Below are 27,534 nucleotides of genomic sequence, written 5' to 3'. Positions count from 1 at the left end.
GCCTTTCAGAGCCGGGGCGCCTCCTGCTGCTCGGTAATCATTTCCCCTACACAGAGTGACGCAGAAAGAGCAGAGCCTTGTTTCCTCCCAACCTCGCCCTGAGTGCCGCCACGCCCGTCTTTCTCGGGCTAGACTGTCCTTGGACTACTTGGCTGTAGGTTTAAACAGCGCCTTCTCCTAAAGGTTCAAGTAGCAGAGGGCCGACAGTTGTGACTTTATTGAGCATGGGGATGTGGAGACGGGAGGCGGGGCAGAGGAAGACTCAAGTCCTTTGAGGGTGCCCCGTATTGATACTGACTTTTTCTTCTATATCATCATCCTCCCAGTCCTTTAGCTTCTTCCGCGGCCCCTGCTTAGCACCTCCTCTGCCCCAGGTCTCCGCTTGCGATGTGTGTTCCTATCCTCCCAGGCGTTATCCAGGTGTTGATGCGGATTATCCCTGCGGGCTCCTGTGGGCACTGAACTGGGGAGGAAGGCACGTGGAACCTTTGAGTAGAGTGCGAATCTGATTTTTGCTTCATCTCGAATACCTTTCTTCTTTGCCTCTCTGCCAGTGCATTCATTCCTCTTTCCTCTAATTTACCTAGGGGTAAACACATATTACCGCTGTGAATATTAATTTTCTTCTAAGAACCACACATTATCGCAAGGAGCAGGTATTCTTTCCATGAGGCTGACTCCGTAAGGAAAATAAACTCCACGGAGGCTGGTGCTCCTATAGCGGAAATACACCAGGTGCATTGCAAATAAAACAGAGTGCAAAGGAAATATGCCGTAAATTTTACCATTACAAAAAAAAAAAAAAAAAGTTAAACTCTAGCCAGAGTGGGATTACAGATACTTTTTATCTTCTGCTTTAAACTATCTACACTTCCCAAATTTTCTGCAATGAGTATGAATTAATTTTAAGTATGTCAGTTCTGTGAAACTGGTTGAGACTTCTTCCTGGCTTCATATGTGGCCAGTTTTAGTAAATGTCCCACACATGCTTAAAGAGAATATTCAGTCTGTTTTGGGATGCAAATTTCTGTCTTTATTTCTCTTTGATATCAGGTTTTCAAATATTCTAAATTCTTAATTGTTTGGTTTTGTTTTACCAGCTTTTGAGAGAGGGGTTAAAATTTTGCACGTGTTTGCTGGCTTGTTAATTTCTTTCTCTAATTCTGTCACTTTTTGTTTGGGACAGTACCAGGCTGTGTTATTACGGTACATAAAGTTCACAGGTTCTTAAACATTCTTATTATTAATTTTTTTTTGTCAATAGACAATCTCTAAGACTCTTTTTAAAAATATGTCTTTTGTATATATATATTATATAATATATATATATCTTTCTTCTATTTAAGAGTAACCTATAAACTGTTTATAGTTTGATTAAAAAATTAATCTATTTTAATCAATGAGTCTCTTTTTATATTTGTTGTGTTTACTGGTATTTTAAAAATTATTTCTGCCATCTTCTTTTGTGTTTTCTCTTCATCAAGGTTTCCCTTTCTTTTCTCCTTTCCTTTCTTTGGTTGAATTTATCTTGTGTTCTTTATTCTCTTTATTGAGCTCTGTTGATTTGGAAGTTAAAGTCTGTATTTAACTGGTACTTTTACGCTCTCCCTGAATAGGACAAGGATTTTAGTTTTAATTTCCCTCAGAAATACTTTCTCTCCTATCTTCTTTATTATCATTATCCAGTACTTTGAATCCAGCTTATAAAAAACTTGTTTTAATAGTCATCCGTGACGTAATGCATATAGTTTAAAGACCCGATGCTTTGTGCTGCTGCTTTATCCATTCATTCATCTATTGATAGGCACTTAGGTTGTTTCTGAGCCTTAGCTATTATGAATAATGCTGCAATGAACTCAAGAGTGCAAATATCTTCTCAAATTAGTGTTTTTGTATTCTTTGGATAAACACACAGAAGTAGTACAGCTGGATCATATGGTAGTTCTATTCTTAATTTTTTGGGGACTCCAGAGCGGCAGGGGGCAGGGGAGGGTGAAAGGGGTAACAGGGCATATGTGTATGATGGCAGATGGCAATTACACTTTGGGTAGTGAACATGATGTAGTCTTCACTGAAGTCGAAATATAATGATGTATATTACACCAATTTTACCTCAATGAAAAAAGAAGAAAAAAATCAATGCATTCTGTAATACTTATACAAAAATAGTGGCCCTCTGCCTCCTGTCCTCCTTCCACGTCCCACGCAAACATATTGAACAATTTCAGGTATTTTTAAAATTTTACATCTCTCAATATGTAAATATTGGTATTTCTTGATTTTTCACTTTTAGGCATTATCTATTAATTTTTCACTCTGAATGCTGAGGGTTTATTTCTCTTTTATTCCATCCTCTCCAAGATATATGTAAACATCCCCTCTCTATGCATTTTTCTTATACAGTTGTATTATAATTTCGTTATATAAGTATTCAGTATTTAAGATACTGCAACTATATAATTGTTTTAATTTTATTGCGGTAACATTGGTTTATAACATTATATAAGTTTCAGTTGTACATCGTTATATTTCGATTCCTGTGTAGGTTACATCATGTTCACCGCCCAAAGACTGACTATAATCCATCACCACACACATGTGCCTAATACCCCTTTTGTCCTCATCCCTCCCCCTTACTCCTGGTAACCACCAATCCAATCTCTGTCTCTGTGATTGTTGTTGTTTTTACCTTCTGTTTATGAGTGAGGTCATATAGTATTTGACTTTCTCCCTCTGACTTATTTCGCATAGCATAATACTCTTAAGGTCCATCCATGTTGTCACAAATGGCTGAATTTCATCATTTCTAATGGCTGAGTAATATTCCATTGTATATATATACCACATCTTTATCCATTTGTCCCTTAATGGGCACCTAGGTTGCTTCCAAGTCTTGGTTATTGTAAATAATGCTGCAATGAACATAGGGGTGCATGTATCTTTATGCATTTATGTTTTCATATTCCTTGGATAAATACCCAGCAGTAGACTAGCTGGATTGTATGGTAGTTCTATTCTTAATTTTTTGAGGAATCTCCATACTGTTTTCCATAGTGGCTGTACCAGTTTGCACTCCCACCAGCAGTGTATGAGAGTTCCCTTCTCTGCATATCCTCTCCAACACTTGTTGTTTCCTGTCTTGTTAATTATAGATATTCTGAAAAGAGTGAGGTGATATCTCATTGTAGTTTTGACTTCCATTTCCCTGAAAGTTAATGATGTTGAACATCTTTTCATGTCCCTGTTGGCCATCTGTATATCTTCTTTGGAGAAATGTCTGTTCAGATCTTTTGCCCATCTTTTAATTCGTTATTGTTTTTTTTTATTGTTGCAATGTATGAGTTCTTTATATATTTTGGATATTAACCCCTTATCAGATAAATGGTTTGCAAATATCAGCTCCAAATTGTTAGGCTGACTTTTCTCTTTTTTTGATGGTTTCCTTTGCGTTTTAGTTTGATGTGGTCCCATTTGTTTGCTTTTTCTGTTGTTTCCCTTGCCTGGTCAGACATGGTAGTTGCAAATATTTTGCTAAGACCGATGTTGAAGAGTGTACTGCCTATGTTTTCTTCTAGAAGTTTCATGGTTTCAAGTCTTACATTCAAATCTTTAATCCATTTTGAGTTAATTTTTGTGTATGGTGTAAGATAATGGTCTACTTTCATTCTTTTGCATGTGGCTGTCCAGTTTTCTCAATACCATTTATTGAAGAGACTTTCCTTTCTCCATTGTATGTTCTTGACTCCCTTGTTGAAAATTAGCTGTCCATAGATGAATAGGTTTATTTCTGGGCTCTCAATTCTGTTCCATTGATCTGTGTGTCTGTTTTTGTGCCAGTACCATGCTGTTTTGGTTACTAAACCTTTGTAGTATATTTTGAAATCAGGGAATGTGGTATCTCCAGTTGTATTCTTTTTTCTCAGGATTCCTTTGGCTATTTGGGGTCTTTTGTTGTTCCATATAAATTCTAGGATTCTTTGTTCTATTTCTGTGAAAAATGTTGTTGGAGCTTTGATAGGGATTGCGTTGAATCTGTAGGTTGCTTTAGGAAGTATGGACATTTTAACTATGTTAATTCTTCCAATCCAAGAGCATGGAATATCTTTGTGTCTTCTTCAGTTTCTTTCAACAAAGCTTTATGGTTTTCAGTGTACAGATCTTTCACCTCTTTGGTTAAGTTTATTCCTGGGTATTTTATTCTTTTTGTTGCAATTATAAGTAGGGTTATATTCTTAATTTTTCTTTTTGCTACTTCATAGTATATAGAAATGGAACTGATTTGTGTGTGTTGATTTTGTATCCTGCAACTTTACCATATTCATTTATTATTTCTAAAAGTTTTTTGGTGGATTCTTTAGGGTTTTCTATATATAAAATCATGTTATCTGCAAATAGTGACAATTTCACTTCTTCCTTTACAATTTGGATCCATTTCATTTCTTTTTCTTGCTTGATTGCTCTGGCTAGGACTTCCAATACTACGTTAAATAAGAATGGTCAAAGTGGTCATCCTTGTCTGTTTCCTGTTCTTAGAGGGATAACTTTCAGTTTGACTCCATTGAGAATGATATTAGCTGTGAGTTTCTTGTATATGGCCTTCATTTTGTTGAGCTACTTTCCTTCTATACCCATTTTATTCAGAGTTTTTTTTTTTAATCACAAATGGATGCTGTACTTGTCAAATATGCTTTCTCTGCATCTATTGAGATGACCATACGATTTTTATTCTTTGTTTTGTTAATGTGGTGTATTATGTTGATTGATTTGTGGATATTCAACCATCCCTGCATCCCTGGAATAAATCCAGTTTGATCATGGTGTATGATCTTTTTAATGTATTGTTATATTCGATTCGCTAGTATTTTGTTGAGGATTTTTACATCGATGTTCATCAGTAATATTGGCTTCATATTTTGTTTTGTGTGTGTTGACCTTGTCTGGTTTTGGTATCAGGTTAATGTTGGCTTTGTAGAATGAGTTAGGAAACTTTCCCTCTGCTTTAATTTTTTGGAAGAGTTTGAGAAGGATAGGTATGAGTCTTCTTTGAGTGTTTGGTAGAATTCACCAGGAAAGCCATATGGTCCTGGACTTGCATTTTTGGGGAGGTTTTGGATTACTGTTTCGATGTCCTTACTCATAATTGGTATATTCAAATTTGCTATTTCTTCTTGATTCCGTTTTGTAAGGTTGTATGATTCTAAGAATTTATTCTAGATTATCCAATTTGTTGGCATATAGCTTTTTGTAGTATTCTCTTCTAATCTTTTGTATTTCTGAGGTGTCTGTTGTAATTTCTCCTCTTTCATTTCTGATTTTATTTATTTGAGCCCTCCCTCTTTTTTTCTTGGTAAGTCTATCTACAGGTTTGTCAATTTTGTTTATCTTTTCAAAGAACAACTTCTTGGTTTCATTGATTTTTTTCTATTTTTTTTTTAGTCTCTATTTCATTTATTTCTGCTCTGATTTTTATTATTTCTTTCCTTCTACTGACTTTAGGCTTTATTTGTTCTTCTCTTTCCATTGCCTTTAGATGCACTGTTAGACTGTTTATTTGAGATTTTTCCTGTTTCTTGAGGTAGGCCTGTGTTGCTATAACCTTCCCTCTTAGAAGCGCTTTTGTTGTATCCCATAATTTTTGGCATGTCATATTTTCATTTTCATTTGTGTCTAGGTAGTTTTCGATTTCTTCATTGACCCAATCGTTGTTCAGTAGCATTTTGTTTAATCTCCACATATTTGTAGCTTTTCTGATTTTCTTCCTGTAGTTGATTTCCAGGTTCATGCTGTTGTGGTCAGAAAAGATGCTTGGTATTATTTCAATCTTCTTATATTTATTGAGACTTGTTTTGTGGCCTAATATGTGATCAGTCCTGGAGAATGTTCCATGTGCATTTGAAAAGAATGTGTATTCTTCTGTTTTTGGATGGAGTTTTCTTTATATATCTACATCTGGTCTAATGTGTTGTTTAAGGCCAATGTTTCCTTATTGATCCTCTGGATGATCTATCTATTGGTGTAAGTAGAGTGTTAAAGCCCCCTACTATTATTGTGTTACTGTCTATTTCTTCTTTTCTGTCTGTTAATAATTGCTTTATATATTTAGGTGCTCCTATGTTGAGTACATAGATGTTTATATCCTCTTGTTGGATTGTTCCCTTTATCATTATGTAGTGCCCTTCTTTGTCTCTTGTTACAGTTTTTGTTTTAAAGTCTGTTTTGTCTGATATAAGTATTGCTGTGCTTGCTTTCTTTTCTTTGCCATTTGCATGGAATATCTTTTTCCATCCTTTCACTTTCAGTTTGTGAGTGTCTTTAGGTCTGAAGTGTGTCTCTTGTATGCAGCATATATATGGATCTTTTTTTTTATCCAATCAGCCACCCTATGGCATTTGATTGGAGCATTTAGTCCATTGATGTTTAAAGTAGCTGTTGATAAGAATGTGCGTATTGCCATTTTGTTACTTTTTTCTGGGTGTTTTAGTAGTTCTTCTCAGTTCCTTTCTTCTTCTCTTGCTCTCTTCCCTTGTGGTTGGATGGCTTTCTTTAGTAATATGTTGGGTTCCTTTCTCAATTTTTTGTGTATTTATTATAGGTTTCTGATTGCCATGAGGTTCATATATAATAACCTACATATATAGCAATCTATATTAAGTTGATGGTCTCTTTAGTTTGACCTCTTTCTAAAAGCTCTACTCTTTTTCTCTCCTCCTCCTACATTTTATGTTTTTGATATCATATCTAACCTCTTTATGTGTGTGTGTATTTATTACCCTGTTATCATGGAAATAAGTAATTTTAGTACTTTTGTCTTTTGACCTACATATTTTCTTCATAGATAGTTGATCTGCTACCTTTACTGTATTTTTGCCTTTGCCAATGATTATATTGATTTTCTTTTGATAATTTTCTTATTCCTATTTGTGGTCTTCTCTTTCTCACTTAAATAAGTCCCTCTAGCATTTCTTGTAAGACTAGTTTCTTGGTGATAAACTCCTTTAATTTTTGCTTGTCTGGGAAACTCTTTCTCTCTCCTTCCATTCTGAATGGTTACCTTGCCACGTAGAGTATTCTTTTTTTGTTTTGTTTTGTTTTGAGGAAGATTAGCCCTGAGCTAACATCTGCTGCCAATCCTCCTCTTTTTGCTGAGGAAGACTGCAGAACATACAAACTTAACCACTGTGCCACCAGGCTGGCCCCCAGGTAGAGTGTTCTTGTCTGTAGGTTTTTTCCTTTCAGCAGTTTAAATAGCTCATGCCACTCCCTTCTAGCCTGTAAGGTTTCTGCTGAGAAGTCAGCTGATAGCGTTATGGAATTTACTTTGTATGTAACTTGATGCCTTTCTCTTGTGGCTTTTAGGATTCTCTCTTTATCTTTAATTCTTGACATTTTAATTATAATGTGTCTTGATGTGGGTCTCTATGGGTTTATCTTGTTTGCTGTTCTCTGTGCTTCCCGTACTTGGATGTCTGTTTCCTTCGTTAGGTTAGGAAAATTTTCAACTATTATTTCTTCAGATAGATTCTCTGCCCCTTTGTCTCTCTCTTCTTCTAGGACACCTATAATACAAATGTTAGTGAACTTGATGTTGTCCCAGAGGTCTCCTAGGCTGTTCTCATGATTTTTAATTCTTTTTTCTTTTATCTGTTCAGCTTGGGTGATTTCCTCTAGTCTTTCATCCAGCTTGCTGATCCATTCTTCCGTATCATCTACTCTGCTATTGAGTCCGTCTAGTGAATTTTTCATTTTCAGTATTGTATTCTTCATTTCTGATTGGTTCTTTTTTACAGTTTCCAATTCTTTCTTGACATTCTCAGTGAGTTCATCCATTCTTCTCCCAAGATCAGTGAGCATCCTTATGACTTTTTGTTTGAACTCTTTGTCAGGTAGATTGTTTATTTCTGTTTCATTTAGTTCTTTTTCTTGGGTTTTGTCCTGTTCCCTTACTTGGAGCATATTCTTTTGCCTCCTCATTTGCCTCTTTCTCTGTGCTTACATCTATGTATTTAGTGGGTCAGCCATGTCTCCTGATCTTGGAGAGGTGGTCTTATGTAAGAGATGCCTTATGAGGCCCAGCAGTGTGCTTCCCTCTCATCACCAGTTCCAAATGTTCTAGGAGTGACCGTTGTGTGGCCTACATGTGTCCTTCTGTTATGGCAGGCTTGCTCTTGCTGCAGGTGCCCAGGGAGGATAGACCATACCCCTGGCTGGCTGGTTGTAATGCTCAGCTACATGTGGCTGCTATGGACACTTCAGTCACTTTACTGGGTGTGGGGAGCCCCAGCACATTTGGCTGCAAGGTCTAATAGCATATTTTGTTGCAGTTTTTCTGTTAAGTGAGTAGACCCCTAGCGTGGCTGGTTGCTAGGCTCAGGGGCTTACAATTGATATAGGCCTCCAGCCTGCAAAGCTGTTAGCTCTCTCAGGATTGCAGCTGAGTGGAGCTGGCCCCAGGCAGAGGATCACTCACTTGTTTCCTCTAGCTTTTGAAGGTGGGGCCAATCCACTATGTGGCTGTTTGAGAAGCACAAGTCTTCTGCAGGTGAAAAGCCCCATTGCCCACAGGGCCACACACCTCATCAACATGGTCTTGCCCTGTGCGCATGCCCCAACCCCTTGCAGTGGACCCAGTTGCCCCACTACAAAGGCCCCACACACTCCACCCATGCCTTACACACTCCACCTGCTGCTCACGCATGCCCTGCCCTGCAGAGGTGGACCCATACTTCCAGCTGCAGAAGATGCAGGCATCCAGCCTACAGTCTCACAAGTTACCTGAGGGCTTGCTGTTGGGTGGGGCCAGTCCCAATGGAGAGCTGCGTGCCCTGGTTGAGCTGGATTAAATTGGTGTTCTAGTGATTGGGGCAGATCCTGTGCTAGCAGGCCAGGGGAAGAACTCCAAGGGCATCAACCAGCATCTGTATCAACACGCCTGTACAATAATAGCTGTTGCCAATGTCTCAGTCCCTGGAGAGGTTTTACCTCTCACCGAGATGCACCCAGAGGTTATCAGATGAGTCTCTTTTCAGCAAAGGACTGTGCACTTTTCTTTCTGGTGATTTTAGTTTGCTTTCTGAAATGAGTGAATTTGTGTATGGACCCTTTAAGAGCCAGATATTTTCCCCTTATGTCCCATAGTTTTTCTGGGGGTATTTCCTATTGTAGTTAGTAGCCAGCAAAGCCAGATATTATGACACTCGTCTTGGTTGTGCTGTGTTGAAAGGATGCTTATAGCAGTAATGTTCCCCCCACTCAGGTCCTCCACTCCCCCAGGGAAGGCTGCATATTTAGGATTGCTCCCAGCTGGCCATGAATCACCATGGCTTGTGAAGGTGGCTTTTTTTTCTCTCCAGAATTTCTGCCTCTTCCGTCTCAGTCAGGACTGTCCCTTGCTGTGGAGGTTCTTTTTATCCAGTTTTCACTTCTCTCTCAGGGGTAATTGTTCCAAGAGTAGTTGTAAACTTGCTGTGTCCATGGGAGGAGGTGAGTTCAGAGTCTGCCTATGCCACCATTTTGACCTCCAGTCTACAAGTATATAATTATTATTCACAGTTGAATCATGTTGTTTGCTATGATGACTTTTCCTTTCTTGCATGACTTTCTTTTTTCCTTTCAGTTAATAATTAGTTTTTGTTTGGTTGGTTGCTTAATTTTCAATGGATGTCTCACTAATTCAGCCCTATACCTTTTCCCATTTGCCTAAATCTCCTGTCAGTAAACATATCAGTTATTTTCTCAGGATAATTTTTATCCGTAAGTCTTTTCTGGAACCTTCTGACTTATCCCCATCTGGATCGGTTGCTCTTTACTCTGGTATACTTATTGCTTTCTACACTGATACCCTGGGATCTTCTTTCATTTGCAAGCTGGGAATTCCTTTTACCTCTGGAAGCCCTGTTTCCTGGGCATCCTCTACTTTTGGTATAATACCACCATGCTCAATTATTCCTGATATCCCTCCAGTCAAGAAACTCCCTTTTTCACTTCTTCAGAAATTAAGCCTTCAATCTTATGCTGGGGAGGGAAGGAGAAGTTGCCTGACTATGCAATGATAGGAGGCCTGTTGAGTTTAACTTAAATAAGCTTCCAATCAAGTCTATGTTTTTGTTCATTTTCATACTTCCGGAGATAGCTAGCATTGCAATTTTTCTGGACTTTTGGTTGCTCTGTGGTGTAAATCAGATTGATCACCAATATTCCTCAGTGGACTTGCCTTCTACTTTTCAGTATCCAACATTTTGTTGCTATTGAAATATTTCCCATTCTTTTCATTCTGGTGGGTTTTCTGTTTTTAAAAAGTCTTTTGACTGTAATTTTTGTGGGGTTTCAAGAAGAAGCAGAATTAAATGCTTGTTTTAAATATGCTATCTTTAACAGGGAATGCCAGCTGGCTTTTGAAAACATACAAAAATTATTGATATTCTAATTTTTTTCACATTCAATATTTATTTAGACTTACCAGCGTATTTTAACAATTCTTTTGCATACTCTTGCTTCTTTATCCTATTCACCCCTTCTAGGTTCATTCTTTCTTATTTACCAATTCTTTTTGTAAGGGACTATTAGTACTAGTAGATTTCTAAGTGCTTGAATGTTGAAAAATCTCTAATTTTCTTTGACTTGTAAGTGATGTTTTGCCTGGCTTTAGAAATTTGGCTCTCAGTTCTGTTTCCTCAGCACATCAAAAATATTACTTCATTGTCTTCCAGCGTTTATTTTTGCAAACAGAAGTCTTTTTCTCAGTGTTCTTGCCATTACTTTAGTGTAATCTGCCTTTTTTCTTTGTTGGCTTTACAGTTTTCTCTTTGTCCTTGTAGAATGCTTGCTTCCCAAATATTACCCAAATAACTTCTTGGTAACAGATAACTGAATTTATTGCTTATTAGAGTAAGTAAGAATGCTAATTTGATGGAAAGCATCTCTGAGAAGGAACTGGAAGTCCTGATTTATTGAGATTTTGAAGTCTGGTTTAAGGTGGGCCTTTTAGTGAAGGGACTTGACTGGAATTGGGTAATTATTATGATATAAGAGTTTAGGATTTGTGGAAACAGCAAGATGAGGATTTTGAGATGAGGCATTTAAAGAGTTGGAATTTAAACTGTATGTTGATACTTGCTTGAGTTGCTGGGTCTTTTGATAAGTTCCTATGATGAATTAGGAAGTTATTTACAACTTTTACCTTCTTGGGCAAGAGTCACCCAGGGTAGAAAAATTATGCTAATGAAGACAATGGAATAGTGAAGTCATATTAATGCAGACATCAAACTAGGTGAGGGCAGACAGTTTTGATTTTCATTGTCCTCCCTTGCGGCCATTTTTCAGTCTGAGATGAAGGATAATAGGCCATTAGTATCTGGCTGTGTGATCAATCTAGAACTTCCCTGCTATTTGAGGTATTGCAGTCATGTACCAAATTTCTGGAAATGGTTGGTTCAACATCCAAGATTCTGAGGGTATTTGTTTCAACCTCCATAAACATCAGATTTTCCTGCTCTTTTTGTTGGATGATTATTTGTGAATTATTTGATGGGACAGCTGTTGTGCTTGAGCATTTAAGACTCTGGAGATCACCCTTCTGAATACTGCAGCACAGACAGATATACTAAGAGAAGGATCATGTTCAGAGTTCATAGTCCACTTCTCACTGAGAGCCAAGAGTGCCCAAATTAAATCAAGACGATAGGTCACATCCCTAACATGAATATCTAAAATCAGATTTGGTATTATTAGCCAAATTGTCTGATTTTCTGATTTCTTTGTTTGCCTTTTAGATCTTTTTAGTAACAATAAAAATTCCGGAGACACCTGTAAAGATGTAAGTATGACATTCTTCCTCTAAAAGAATACCTATTCCTCCATGAGGGGCCAATGTCAGATCAAAGACCACTCCATTCTGCACCATTGCCTATCTAATTTCATGAACCTCTCAGGTGAGAAATGCCATAGACTTGGTGGCACTGTCTACCTCATCTGCTATTCTCTAGGATTCATTTTACTTCTCAGACCTCTTGTAAAGCATGAAGTGAAGAGGTTTGGGGAGGAAAAAAAGCAACCTGGAGTGCCCCTTGAATGGGTAGGGTAGAGGAGGATATTTTTCCTCAACCCTTCTAAGTTCTTGACTGCGGGTCTTATAACAAAAGACAGATTAACGAGAGAAAAGCGTACAAATGTATTTAGTATAAGCTTTATGCGACATGGGAACCTTCATAAGGAAGTGAAGACCCGAAGAAATGATTAAACCTGAGCATTTTAATGCTAGATTTGATGAAGAGTGGAGAGTTGTGAAAAAATGGGACAAGTGTCATAGGACAAAAAGAGTATGAGCTGAGTAGTAAACTGGAGGAAACAGCAAGGCCTGTTCTTTCAGATTCCTCTTGGTGCCCTTTTGATGTCTTTGGAGATAAGGGTGCTCCTTTCCTCTGGATATAGAGAGGGCACCTCTTACATGAGGGTCTGATGCCCTGCTTTGGGAGGTCAGAAAAATCCTTCCCACACCTGCTATTTCTCAAATTCCTTCAGCTTGAAATGTTCAATGTGCCACCATCCTACATTTTAGGGTAGCATGTCCTGAACCCCTTCAGTAGGATTTAGGTTTTAAAGTCAAGTCAAGGGCCAGTTTTTCTTCTACTTGAATTAAGTCATCTAATGATCTTTTTTTCCTAGAGGAGAAACTGAGGGGCCAAAATGGACCCTGGGTGACATTGGTGACCCATCTGGAAGCAGGCATTGGTTAACCAAGGTAACCTGTTCCTGTCCAGCTTAAAGAGAGTAGTGTTAGGTCTTTTTTCCACAAATCCAATATAGTCATTGGAGGATATCCAATGATCTATTATTGGCCAAGATAACCCTATGAGATTGTCTAATGGTTGTACAGTTTTGGTACCACTCATCAAGAATAATTTGGCATCAGGTAAGGAAATCTGTAGTATCAAGATCACTAGGTAGATTTCTCAAACTCTGCACTGTTGATATTTTAGGCCAGATAATTTTTTGTGTGTAGGTGTTGTATAATAAAGAATTTGACTGGGCTTTATCCGTGGTGCCTGGAATAGAAGCTCTAAATCCTTGGAATTTCACAGTGATAGGAGTGTCTTTGATATGTGATTGAGGTGGTTCATGCTGGGTTCCTAGATACTTCAGGATCAGGGCTGGTCACCAGAAAGACCAAATGCATGATTAGAAGTTTGGAACTTTCAGGCATTCAACCTTTGAGTTTTGGAAGGGACCTGGAGATTGAGGTCATTCACGTTAATCAATCATGCCTACACAATAAAACTTCAATAATACCTCTGGACACCAAAGCTCAGAGAAGCTTCCTGGTTGGTGAACACAATGATGTGTCTGGAGGTTGATGTGCCCTGCCTCCATGGGGGAGAGGACATGGAAGCTCAGTGCCCCTTCCCAGACCTTGCCCTGTGTGTATCCTTTATAATAAAACTAATTGTAAATATAGAATTTTCGGTGACTTCTGTGAGTTGTTCTAACAAATTATCAAACCTGAGGGGGTTGAGAGAGTTCTAAGATTTATAGCCAGTTAGTTAGAAGTTCAGGTAGCCTAGGGACCCCTGAGACTTAAAAATGGTGTCTAAAGTGAGGGCAGTCTTGTGGAGGACTTTGCCCCTAACCTGTGATATCTGCATTAAATCTAGGTAGTTAGTGTCAGAATTGTATTGCAGTACCTCGGTTGGGGTTGGTACCAAATGGAGGGATATCCTGTGAATTGTAAGATGTTTGGCAGCATGCCTGGCTTCTACACACTAGATGTCAGTAGTACCCCTGTGCCCCCTCCCCACCCCGCACAGTGTGATAACCAGAAACATCTCTAGACGTTGCCAAATATCCCATAGGGAGAAAAATTGTCCCCAGTAGAGTACCACTGGTCTAAAGCAAAATGAAAGGAATATGCTCTTCTTGGAAGATTTTTGAAACTGAGACAGCTTCCAAATATGCACTGTCTATTCTCTAGTCCCCTTCCAAATTCTATTTCAAGGAAATTTAGTTATAAAAGATAGCTCCAACAAAATGTTGCTGAGTATGGTCTTGGTGGAGATAGGAAGTTTCTTTTCTAGGTATGACATGATAGGGGTTTTAGGTTTCTAGATGTCTGGGCTATTGTGGAGTGTGCCATCTGAACAGTCACTTACTGGTTGAGTTCAGTTACTCAGGAACCCAACTGATTTATTACAAGGACCTGGGGGCCGGCCCGGTGGTGCAGCGGTTAAGTTCACATGTTCCGCTTCTAGGCGGCTCAGGGTTTGCTGGTTTGGATCTGGGATGTGGACATGACACCACTTGGCAAAAACCATGCTGTGGTAGGTGTCCCACGTATAAAGTAGAGGAAGATGGGCATGGATGTTAGCTCAGGGCCAGTGTTCCTCAGCAAAAAGAGGAGGATTGGCAGTGGTTAGCTCAGGGCAAATCTTCCTCAAAAAAACCCCCAAAAAACAAAAAAACAAGGACCTGGAACTAAGGAGAACTGGGTGGCTCTTACAGGAAAAGAGTGCAAGCTCAACAGTCAGCTTGGTTGTATGCTTTAGGCAGTTCTTGAGTAAATTATGCAAGGTATTGGACTCACATTAAGGAATGTCTGAGGATGCCAAAAGCAATATTAAGAATAGAGGTCTAATGCATAAAATAGTTTAAAATATCCTTAACTCAGCAACAGAGAAAAGAAAAAAGCTAGGAAAACAGAGAACAAAGGAATGCATATTAAAGAGTGACACTCTGGTTTTGTTGCATGGATCTCGGGTGGGAGCTGTCTACATCTCCCACCGTTATCATCTTGGTCCAAAGTTCTTGGGTCAATGCTGCCTTTTCCCAAAGACTGTTCCTGCAGCTTCCTAAGAATGCTCAGCTTTCCAATAGGGACGGTCTTCCAGCGATCTAGGATAGTTTGTTTCTGTAACTGAGAGATGTGAATTAGTTTCATATTGCTGCTACAACAAATTCTCACAAACATATGGCTTAAAACAACATAAATTTATTTTCTTACAGTTCTGCAGGTCAGAAGTCTAAAATCCATCTACATCTGGAGAAGAGAATCTGTTGCTTGCCTTTTCTAGCTTCTGGAGGCTGCCTGTATTGCTTGGCTTATGGCCCAGTCCTCTATTTTAAAGTCAGAAAGATTTTCAAGTCTTTCTCTCTCTGCTTCTGGCATCACATTGCTTTTCCTCTGTCTGTGACCCTCTTTTTTCTTATAAGGGTGCTTGTGAACACATTGTGTCCACCTGGAAAATCCAGGACAATCCCCTAATCTCAAGATCCTTAGCTTAATCATATCTACAAAGTCCCTTTTGCCATGTAAGGAAACATTCACAGACTTCTGGAATTAGGATGTGGACACCTTTGGGAGGCTACAGAGATGAATCCAAGAATCAACTCTGTACAGTTTCCCTTCTGTGCTAGTTGTTTAAGAGTACCTGATAGGGTTCTTTCCATAATAGTTTAAAAATTGTCTTTCTCTGATGTCTGTTTCAAAAGATCAGGTCTCCCTATTTTAAGTCATGCAAGGATTATTTAGGGCTATATTGAAGAGAGGCTGCTTCTACCTGTTGATGATAAGACTGGGTATATTGCATGAGTCCCTTGAAATATTTGAGCATGTCTACTTGTAATAGGTGAAGTCTCGACTTAGAGGTGATATTTCTTGACTTGTGGGCCAGACTGTTACTAACTCATGGGAAGAGAGAGTTGATGAGCCCTAGAAGTAGTTGATCTCATTATCATTAAAGCCAATGGGCATACCTTAGGCCATAGAAATTTGAGAGTCTCCAAGAATTTTGCTAATTTGAGTTTTAGGATTCCACTTTTTCTATCTTTCCTGAATATTGGGGTGATATGGACAATGAAGTATCTGAGTGTGGCAGGGCTTTGCCAAGCTCTTTAATAATGGTCTAATAACAGTCCCAGTAAAATGAGTTCCTCTGTCACTAGAGAGATAAGTTGGAATTCTCCAGGTTGGAAACACCATCTCAGGTAATTTCTTTTCCTCTGCAAATTTGTCTCTGTCCTGTATAGGCTTTCTAAAGTTTTTCACAGTGGCTCACAGCTAAGGGCAAGATAAGACCTTCAAGTCAGTTATAAGGACTTATCCTAGTTCAAAGAAAAGTTTAATTTCAAGAGGTAATTAAGCTTTGAGGGTTTCTCGCCAACCAAGAGGGAAGGGGAACAGATCAGAGGAAGAGACAGGGACAGAAGGAAGTTGAGGAACATAGAATTTGGGAAGAGGAATAGTAAGATAAAGGCTTTAAGGTTCGGAGTTGTGATTTAGTGGGATCTAAAAAGAGGGATTATTTTGTTGTTCACATTTTCCTTTTCTCTTGGCCTAGGAATATCTTAAGGAAGCAATTTTGGGATATGAATTTCTTTTAGGCATTTTCTCATAACAATGAAAAAATGCAGACCACTGGATGTTTAACATTTTTATTCTAATGTGCCTCTCAATCAATTTTGCTCATATAGAATTTTCCTGGATTGGCCACTATAATTCTAAATTGTCTTTGTTGAAATTATGCCATTTACAAAGATAAGTATTCCAATGTGAGTTATGCGTATATATACATGGAAGTAACAGAAATCTGGGCCAGGGGATTGCAGACTTGGGTTCAGACTGAGACAAACCCATCAGAGTCCAGGCTCAGTTCACAGTGTTATTTTCCTGCCTCATATTCGGGTACCAACCTAATGACCAGGCCATCTAACTACACACCCTGACAAGGTTTATAGTGCCAGGAGAGCAGGGGAGTTTTGGAAAGGAAGTCTCTTCCAGATCTAGACTATCATGGACAAAACAAGACAAGACTGAGGAAAGTTCTCTAAACAGTTTGATGAACGACTCAGGGCAAAGTTTGTCTACAGATTACTGATCTGAGAAGAAACTTTCCACACAACTCAGTCTCCAGGGCTAGTTTGATGAATAACTTTATTATGGGACTTATGCCCATCCTTTCCCTGTGAACCTTTCTCTAATAGATGCACAACAAAATAGTGACAGAGATGAATATTAGTGTTGTTACAAAGCAGATTTCCACCAAAATAAGTTTTTTCTAATTTAATCATATAACCAAAGGATTGCTTAAAATGGATTCTTACTCTCAGGAGACAAAATAAATACAGCATTTGGGGAGCTCAACAAAAAGAAATCGGAGTTCTACCCAGACCTACTCACCCCTCCATTGCAGTCAGAAGGCCACCCAGTGGGGGCCTCAAGGGATGTGCTATTTCCAAGTTCAAGGTCTTGGACCTTGGTGGAAAAGACATCTTGATCTTGACTAGATCTCAGTGGGGGCTCCAAGACTGTCAAATGCCAGGCTATAACTATCATCAGAATAAGACAATGCTGGATTTATTGCTTAACCATGATAAGGAAGTATGCTGCGTGGACAGAATCGGCTATGGTCTCTCAAGGGGAAGGAGAAAGTTGAATTAATGGAGATTTTGACGTCTGGTTCAAGGTGGATCTTTCCATTTGGGGCCTTGATTACAATTGAGTAAGTGATATGATAGGTTAGGATTTGTGGAAACAGCAGGTGAGGATTTTGAAATGAAACGAAAAGTTCAATGGATCTTGGGATATAAACTGTGTGTTGATACTTTCTAGAGTTGCCAGACCTTTTTACAAGTTCCTATGATGAACTATAAAGTTATTTGTAACTTTTTCCTCCTTTGACGAGAATCACCTGGGATAGCAAAGTTACACTAATGAAGAAAAGGAAAAGTAAAGTCATGTTACTGTAGACAGTAATCTGTGTAAGAGCAGATGGTTTAGGTTCTCAGTGACTAAGCTATGTGGAAGCAGGTGATTTTATTTCTCATTCTTGATGTTCTGTAGTTTTCTTAAGAAGTATTTAGATGTGATCTGATGCAAGCCTGAGTGTCCCCAAGATATGGGAGCTGGCTTCCCCTAGAGCAAGTGATGGAAGGGAGAGAGAGAGAGAGAGATTACCTGAAATGGAAGTCATGGTCTTTTTATAATCTAATATTGGAAGAGATATCCCACAAATTGAATACATTTTAAAGAGAGTCATTAAGTCCAGTCTATACTGAATGGGAAGGGAATTAATTTCCACTCCTGAAGGGAGGAGTATCAAAGAACTTGTGGATGTATTTTCAAAACCACCACACTCAGGGAAGTCTGGCTTCTACCCTCCTCCATTTTGCCTTCCTCCCACTATGTCTAATGATTTAAAAAATTATAGTTTATTTTTCCATTGTTTAGTATAAGAAAAAAAATTTACTTCCCCCATCTTTTCTTTTTTTTTTTGATAAATTGTAGCTTGTTATTTATGCTTTCTCCAAAATATTTTTTTTCTTAAACTTAACAATATGTCCTGGAGATCATTTATTTGTAGTATAAAATATACTCCTTATTCTATTGTGTAGTGATACCATAGGATATTCAACCAATACTCCACTGATGGGCATATGGCTTGTTTTCAATGTCTTGCTACTATAAACACTGCTGCAATGAATTTCTTCTGATGTTATTAAAAATTGTGGACAGTGGGTTTCAGTCCGTTGAATTGTGGAATGGTAGCTTAGTTCAGTTTAGCCAAGACCCTGTCTCAGGGTTTTGTTCTCAGAAGAAAGTTCACAACTGTGTCCAGGACCAACATGTTGTGCAAACTCAGGGTTCTCATCTTACATGGCTACTTCTGTTGACAGCAACAGTCAGGGGTGAAGAATTCACTCTGGCTTCAGGTATAAGGTGGCAGTTTCTGTTCACAGGCAGGAAGTTGACTCCCAGCTCCTGGTCCTTTACCATTTCTCCACAGGAGCTGATGTGCCTGTGGTCTCAGCTCTTGTTTTTACGCAGACATTGAAAACCAAGCCTGTGTGGTCTAGTTCCGGTCTTGGCCCCACTGTGGGGCCCTTAGCTTCAGCTCCTTCTTACTGCTCTTCTAGTTTTTGGTATATAGAGGTTTCCTTTCCTATTGCTATGTATTTTTCTCATCAACATTTTATACTTAAAAATGTCAAACTCAAAGAAAATTTGAAAATATGGTGGAACACATGCTATCTATTCACCACCTAGATTTACAGTTGTGAACATTTTGCCACATTTGTTTTCTCTCTCTATTTGTGTATGTGTGTGTATATTATAAACCTATATTTATATAAATATGTGTATGGTTTATTTCTTTATTTCCTGCTGTGATTATATATATTGTTATTATATGTATTTATATTATACATAAATTAATTATATATATTTTTGTATATATAACTAATTCACAGACTCCAAAATACTTTCACCCCAAATACTTTAGCATGTATCTCCTAAAAATAAGCACATTCTCATATATAACCACAGTGCCATTATGACACCTAGGGAAATTGACAATAATTCTTTAATGTCTTTAATACACAGCCCATACACAATTTTCTCCAACTGAGGAGAAATTTTTATAGCTTATTTTTTTAACCAATGATCCAACCAAGGTTCATGAATTACACTGGTTTTTATGCCTTTTGAACTTAGAATATAACTCCTCCACCATGTCTCCCCCCCCCCCCCCCCCCCCCCCGGCCCCATTACGTTAGCTTATTAGACACACCAGGCCAGTTGTCTTAATGGATGTCCCACATTACTGGACTTGTTTCACTGTTTTTTCATAGTGTCATTTAAAGTTTTTCTCTATTCATGTATTTCCTGTAAACTTAGAGTTATGTCGAAGGCTGTGATTAGTCAAACATTTTTGACAAGAACACTTGATAAGTGGTACTGTGTACTTGATATTATAACACATTGGAAATGGCTATATGCTTTTAAAATATAATTTTATGTTTTATTAAACATGTCTATGTGTTTTTACCTGGGTAGGAGTGGTAAGATTTGAGTATGTGCTCAAATCATAGGTTATGGTCGCAAGACAGTTTTTTTTTTTTTTTTTAACAAGAAAACAGATGGCCTGGCAATACAAATTTTGAATGAATGAATGAGTACAAATTTGAAAGGAATGCCCAGTGCTGAGTTGCGTGAAGGGGAGTGTGCTCCAGAGAGACCTTGAGGAAGATCATCTTGACATTTTTCTCACCAATGGTCAAACCCCCCTGGTGTTTCATTCAGCCTCGTGTTTCATTCAGCATTGAGCTGTGAAAGTCTATTGTGTGTAAGACACAGTCCCTACCTGTCAGACTCCTTTATTCATTTCAACAATACAGATTCCAGAGGTTAGAAAATATGATCACCGAAGAAAAGCTTATATTACCTGTAATTTGGCTGCAGAAGGGAAGACTGGAGAGAAATGAAGAGTTTTCTTCTTTAGTTTATTAGTGTATTCTCCATCCTCGAGGTCAGATGTGCCTTCATATTAGAGGGTAAGAGTAGATTAAAAGGACTTCTAACAGTCTTATATCTGTTACAAAATGTTCCTAGCAATAAATATTTGCAAAGAGTAAATAATTAGTACAGTTTCAAGCCAAGATTAATTTTCTTCCATCTGAAATGGTTTAAGTTCACTTCTACAGTGTGTCAGGTCAATGGTCTCAGGGGTATCTTTAGGGCTTTTCCATACTTCTGATTCCAGGCTCAAAATAAGTAACAAAAATTAGTTTAGCCAAATCTTAATTATCCATGGGGGGAGGAAAAGTTGAATGTGTGACAGACTAAGCAATAAATGGCTGCGTTTTTTACTAGTGGTTCTGAGAAAGTGTATCGCATGAACTCATTGGGATTCTTCCAGCTAGAGTTAGTGAAGGGTATCTGGAAGTTCCTTGTACTATTCTTGCAACTTTTCTGTAAATATAAAATTATTTTAATATGAAAAGTTAAAAATAAAGCTTCTGGTGCTTAAAATGAATGAGCTAGATATATGGATTCTATTTCTTTCTTTCTTTTTTTTTTTTTTTGAGAAAGATTAGCCCTGAGCTAACTACTGCCAGTCCTCCTCCTTTTGCTGAGGAAGACTGGCCCTGAGCTAACATCCGTGCCCATCTTCCTCCACTTTATATGTGGGACACCTACCACCGCATGGCTTTTGCCAAGTGGTGCCATGTCCGCACCCGGGATCCGAACCGGCGAACCCCGGGCCAACGAGCAGCGGAACGTGCCCACTTAACCGCTGCCCCACCGGACTGGCCCCTGGATTCTATTTCTATCTGGGCGTCACACATGCATTATTGTTAATATATTTTACTTACATGCCCTTATCAAAGCATATTTCCCTTGCTCTGGATGTGGTTCCAACATGATTGGTCTATCCCTTTAAATCTGTAGGAGACTAAAGGAGGCAAATCAGAAATCTAGAGTGGTGATATTTAGCAGGTTAATAGCATTGGGAGGTGCAGGAAATGAGAAAAATCCAAGAACTAAAAAATGTAGAGACAAGTAGTCCCCAGTAGCCCTGTTTTCCGTGATTGCAAAATAATTGGATGGATGAGTTGATACTGGTTAATGAATTTATATATGTAAAGCAATTAGAACAGTGTCTGGCACATGATAAGTGCAAAATAAATATTAGCTATTATTAGGCTTATCATGATATTCTTGTCACACACAGGACGTGGTAGAGATATTCAAACTCTTTTTCTAGGAAGACAAGAAACTTTGCCATCTATAGTGCTGGGTGAACTTTTGGAGGAGAGAATGAAACCTCATTGCCTCCTCTGTGCTCTTGAGAAACATAGACCCAGTTGTTTCCCCTGCCCCCACCCAGCTGCTCTAACTTATGCAGTGTGTTCTGCCGGGAACCTGCCCCCGTGGCTGGAATAGCCATGTGGACAGAGTGGGGACTATTAGCTCACATGCAAAGGCAGCCATATATAGACCATCCCACATGGTTTGAAAGCAAGTAGGGGGACAGAAGGGAGGAAGCGGGATAAAGGGAGGGGGAAGCAGTGGAAGTGGGTGATAGGGAAGCAAGCCCTCAGCTATCTAGAAAACTCAGCTGTTCATGATGAGTCATTTCTTTCACGTTCAGTGGCATCTAGGACTTCTTTCTAACGATGGGATGAAAGGTTTGGAATCTAGTAAGGGAATTTCAGAGCATAGGAAAGCACGAGTGAATCAAAGAACCCAGGGTCTGAGTATTGGTTCTAGGCCTTTTTTCACTGCCTGTGGCAAATCATTCTCACTGAGCCTCAGCTCCTCACGTGTAGATGGGGGTGAGTATCTCTCCCCTGCCCTGTTGACCTCACAGGGCTGTTGTGAGGCTTGTCGATTTTGTGCGTGCCCACGCACACACACACACTCCCCTATAAAGTGTGATGTGAATTGAAGGGGTTATTTTCAAGTTGAATGGTGGAGCTAGGAAGCCTTTCCTAGACTCCTCCAAAATCACCCCATGAGGGCGGTAGGACATATTTACTAAGGGCATGGGCTTTGGCATCAGATACCTGGGTGTGAACCCTGGCTTTCTGCCTGAGTGATCTGGACAGGTTACTTAAAGTCCCTAAATCTCAGCTGGCTCATTTATACTGTGACTTGATTTGCTGTGAGGATTGAAGGAGATAAAGTACGTAAGTCACTTCCATGGCAAGTGGTTCACAGTAAGCACTCAGCAAATAGCTGTTATTATTATTCCACTGTATGAAAAGCATATACTAACTCCTCCCCTGTAAGGACTTTATTTGTCCATTTATTCCTATATTTATTTTTCATATATATATGTGTGTGTTTGTATAATGTCTTGCTTGAGTGTTCTCTAATTCAAGTAGGCACAAAAAAAGCGAGAGAAGTATTAGGGATAATTTAAGGAGGACCTCTCTGGTGACCACATTTTCTGAAGCAAGAATCAGAACGCACGGTCTGACGAAGACTCAAGCGTACATGAGGGGATCATGGGACAGGAGGTTTGTAGTTGGGTTGCCTCAGAAAATCTGGGACTTGTTGTAGGGGCAACGGAACTGGGAGAAAAAAGCAAAAAGAAGGGGCTCGGGGTTGGGAAAAAGAAAGAGACCTAAGAGGAATTCACCTCTTCAGCCACTGGAGGCTGCTCTGGTTTTTCTTATCAGAAGCTCCATGCAGCCCACATGCTTTCCTGGCCAAGGAACCTCACACTGAACCCTGAAGAGCCAAAATATGAGGGAAATAGGATCAAAGGAGGAAACTGCAGACACAGAGCTATTCGTCCCTGGCAGGAGAGGGACGATTCATGAAGAGGGCGTCTCCTTTGAGGACAGAACAGTGATTTATGAAAGTCCGGTGGGGCAGTAGGTCAGCTAAGCCACATGACTTATGAACTTTATAGAACTTAGATTTCCTCCTAATCAGAGAACATAATAGCAACGTAAATACCCCTTGGGGAGGATGTCAAATTCACACTGAGTTGCAAATGACTGACATCAGGTCCTTTCCTGATAGTGAACTTTTTGAGACAGAGGAAGGAAATAAATCTATTTCCTTCTAAAAACCTGTTTCTAATTATAAACATTTCTATTATGGGAAAAAATGCCAAAAAAAAAAAACTATAAAGAAAATATATTACTCATATACGCACAATCCAAAGATAACTTCTGCTGATTTGGTGAGTTTATTTTCAGTTTTAAGGGTTGACACTGTAGGTATAGAATGTATTTATAAGACAAAACATTTGGAGAGAATATTAATTTTTAAACTCTAGTGTATTAAATATTCATTGTTTTGAATTTGGCAAATGCATAAAGGCACAATAAGAAAATTAAAGATCATTCCAAAATTCCAATACTCGGAGACCAACAGAATGATATTTTGCTGTTTTACCTTCCATTTTTCCCTCAGTGTAGATATACACCTATTTTTATGAAAATTAGAATCATATGCACTATTTTATAACCTGCTCTTTTTCACTTAGGAATATTTCATGATTATTTCCCCATTCATTAAATATTTTTTAATACAAACCATTTTAAATGATTGCACAGTATTTCATTGTATGAATGCATTGTGGTTAGAATCAGAAAGGGAATTTTCTACTGTCAACTAGAAAGGGACATTTAAAAGAATATGCAGGAAAAGAAGTTTTTTAGTACCTTTAAGCATTTGGGAAATAATCATTTCAACCCAAACAATGATACAATTCTTGTATGTATACAAAAGGAGATTCAATAAGGCAGATCAAATAGGAGACAGTAAAAATAAAAACAAAGCAAAATAAAAATAATAGTAAAAAGAAAATAAAGCAAAACAGAACAAAAACAAGAACATAATTTTTCACATAAAGTCTGTAATTTATTTTTCTATGAACTCAAATTAGTCTCTGCCCAATGAGCCCAAACTAATGAGGGGCTTTTTGATTAGTATTTATCCTACAAGCACTCTAACCCAGTATACGTCAAACCACATTGATTTCTTTCTTCTCACCACTCTTTCTTCACTTCCTATCTTATTAGGAGTGTGGCTCTCTTTCTTCCAGTTGCCCCGTACTGAAGCCTAAACTCCTTGGCATCCTTGGTTCCTATCCCACTACCACCTGATTCAATAGGTAACCAAATTATGTCAATTCTTCATCCTCAATCTTTCAAATCACGCCTCTCCTCTACCATCACTGTCTTCTTGGGTTGGTCCTCATTGCTTACTTGCACTACCCTAAGAGTCTCCACACTGCTCTCCCACTCTCCTTTTAGAATTCACCCCAAGTATATTTTCTTCATTGCCAGCTGAGTAGTGATTTTTTGAAGTCCATGCTTCCTTTTGTCCCCATTGCTTGAAGTACTTTGATGGCTCCCCACTGGCTTTAGAGAAAATCTAAACCCCTTAACATAGTGGCCCATGTCTAACCTCATTTTTTGCTGTTTCCCATTCTGAATCCTGTTGCACACCAGTCCTAAGAAACCATGGGCAAGTTCCAAAGTATTCCATGTTCTTTCTCATCTTCCTGCCTTTGTACCAGTCCAGGATCTCTTCATTTGTTCTCCCTTCTTTTTCGCTTAGCTGTGTTTACTCATTATTTAAAACTCATCTCCAACTTTATCTCACCTGCTAAGTATTTCTCTCCCTCTTCTCGCTCTCCAATCCGGTATAATTATCCCTTTTATGTGCCCCAGAAACATAATTCTATCATAGTACTTATCCCACTGCAGTGCAATACCTGGTTACTATTTCTCACCTACACTCAACTCAGAGCCATCTTTTATCTCTGCACCTTCTCCAGCTGCTCGGTACTTGGGGCATAGAGGGTGCTCAGTAAGTATTTTACTCATTAGTGAATAATTGATACTTTGGGCTGAGAAAGGGCTCACACCATTCATAAACACACATTAGAGTCAAGAATAACTGATGTGTGGGAACTACTCAGAACCTGGGCCATGTTGGGACATTTACCTGAGAGTTCACTTCCCTGGCATCTCCCCCAAGAGGAAGGAAGAGGTGTGTGTTTTAAAATTAATTCTGTCTTCAGTTGATAGGTACAGTGGTATTAAAATATGTTCATAAATTGTTTTGCTACTTCTGCCTTTAAAAAGTGGAGCCTCATCTCCTCCCCTTGAATGTGGGCCTGTGCTCACTGATTTTTAATGAATAAAATGTGGTAGAAGTGGTGGTGTGTGACTTCTTAGACTAGGTCATAAAAGGCACTGTGGCTTCCTCCTTGTTATCTCTCTTGGATGACTTTCTTTAGGGAAACCAGCTGCCATGCTGTAAGTGTGATATTGTGATTTATAATAAAGAATATATATATTTGGTCCTTGTCCCTGTTCCTGGCACAGAGCTCCTAAAACCCTTGGAAATTCCTGTGATGACAATGATAAAGGTGTCTTGCTTTCTTAATGAAGTGACTTTTGGAAAGCCCCTGGGTCACGTAAGGAGGTGGGATGGTGGCCAAGGGAACCAACGAGGTAATTAGAGGGCTGGGACTTTTAGTCCTACCTCCAAACCTCCAGGGAGAGGAGGGGGAGTGGAGATGGAGTTCAATCACCAATGGTCAATGATTTAATCAATTATGCCTAAGTAGTGAAGCCTCGTAAAAACCTGTAAGTATGGGGTTTGGAGAGCTTCCAGGTTGGTGAACACGTGGAGGTGCTGGGAGAGTGGCACACTCAGAGAGCATGGAAGCTCTGCTCCCCTTCCCGCATTCGTTGCCTGTGTATCTCTTCATCTGGCTATCGATTTGTATCCTTTAATATCCTTTGTAATAAACCAGTAATCTAGTGAGTAAACTGGTTTCCTGAGTTCTGTGAGCCACTCTAGCAAATTAATCAAACCCAAGGAGGGGGTTGTGGGAACCTATGATTTATAGCCAGTGGGTCAGAAGCACAAGTAACAACTTGGACTTGTCATTAGCATATGAAGTGGGGACAGTCTTGTAGGACTAAGCTCTTAACCTATGTGATCTGATGCTAAATCCAGGTAGGTAGTGTCAGAATTCAGTTGAATTGTAGGACACCTAGCTGGTGTTGAAGAATGTATTGGTGTGAGGAAAGAACCTACACATTGGAATTGGTATCAGAATTGTAGTGAGGACACTCCAGCAACTCTGTGGAGGCACCCAAATGGCGAGGATCTGAAGCCTCCTGCTAAAAGCCAGCAAGGAGCTGAGGCCTCTTGATAACAGCCAGGTGAGCGAGCCAGCTGAGAAGTGGATCCTCCAGCCCAGTCAAGCCTTCAGATGACTGCAACCCCAGCCAACATCCCGACTGCCACCTCTTGAGAGACTCTGTGCCAGAGCCATCCATCCAGCTAAGGCACTTGTGAATTCCTGACCCACAGAAACTGTGACATAATAAAAGTTTGCTGTTGTAAGCTTTTAATTTTGGAATTGTTTGTTACACAGCAGTATATAAGTATGCAATGGGCAAGGCTAACATCACTTTGGGCTCCTTCCATTGAAGCAAGGCTGCTTTCTGGCAGGCATCGCTGAGAATCCCCATGCCTAGAAATTTTTCCAGTTCTTATGAAAATGCCCTTATCCTGAAATGTAACTGTGGCTGTTATAGTCACCTCAAAGGTCCTACAGAGCTCCAGGCACAGACTAATTAGGTGGGTAACTCAACCAGTCCATTGTATTGGCTGTTTTTCTATATCAGCAAAAAGGGAGGGTTTCCAGCAAAGTTCTCAGGCCTTAGTATTTGATGTCAGGGCCCTCAAAACATATGCAATTGCAAGAGGAAAAAAAATTATTAGGAAAAGGAAATGCCACCTTTTCTTAAACTTCCCTTGCCCCACATCTTATACATACAGCCCTGTCTTTGATTTATGTTCATTAAGTATGAGCTGTAAAGATTTTCACTGGATAGTGAGGAGGAGTTCTGGTGGAGCCTTATGGTAAAATAAAAGAAGAACTGAGGATTCCAATGGGATATTTCGAATAGTCCTTGATTAATTTAAATTTTCACATATGTTGGCAGAGGGATGTGCTTATAATGTGGGCTATTGAGCTGGAAGGATCGGGGCTCAAATCTAGGTGTCTGGCTTCCAAGCTCTGTGTCTCTGGAAACATTCCCACACCTCCTTAGCTCCAACTTCATCTTCTCTAAAATATAGGAAAATAATATCTATCATAGCCATTGAACAGATGTTTGTTGAGTGACTAGCATGTGCCTATAATAAGTGAGGTTCTGGGTATACAAATGGTCCCTATCCTTATGGACCTTTCAGCTTAGTGGAGGAAACTGGCAAGTTAA

At 39.1% G+C, this 27,534-nt stretch overlaps 1 long non-coding RNA gene across 1 annotated transcript in view; it reads left to right on the top strand.

Moving 5' to 3' along the window:
- Positions 1 to 27,534, top strand: part of LOC124231600 (uncharacterized) — a 59,691-nt gene that overhangs the window by 4,663 nt on the left and 27,494 nt on the right. Inside the window, exons 3-4 of the long non-coding RNA XR_006886612.1 lie at positions 11,769 to 11,812; positions 12,661 to 12,736. This is a non-coding gene — a long non-coding RNA (uncharacterized LOC124231600). The remainder of the gene's footprint in view (positions 1 to 11,768; positions 11,813 to 12,660; positions 12,737 to 27,534) is intronic.

The sequence above is a fragment of the Equus quagga genome, chromosome 22 (genome assembly GCF_021613505.1).
Source record: "Equus quagga isolate Etosha38 chromosome 22, UCLA_HA_Equagga_1.0, whole genome shotgun sequence".
NCBI lineage: Eukaryota > Metazoa > Chordata > Mammalia > Perissodactyla > Equidae > Equus > Equus quagga.
This window is presented reverse-complemented; position numbering and strand designations above follow the sequence as displayed.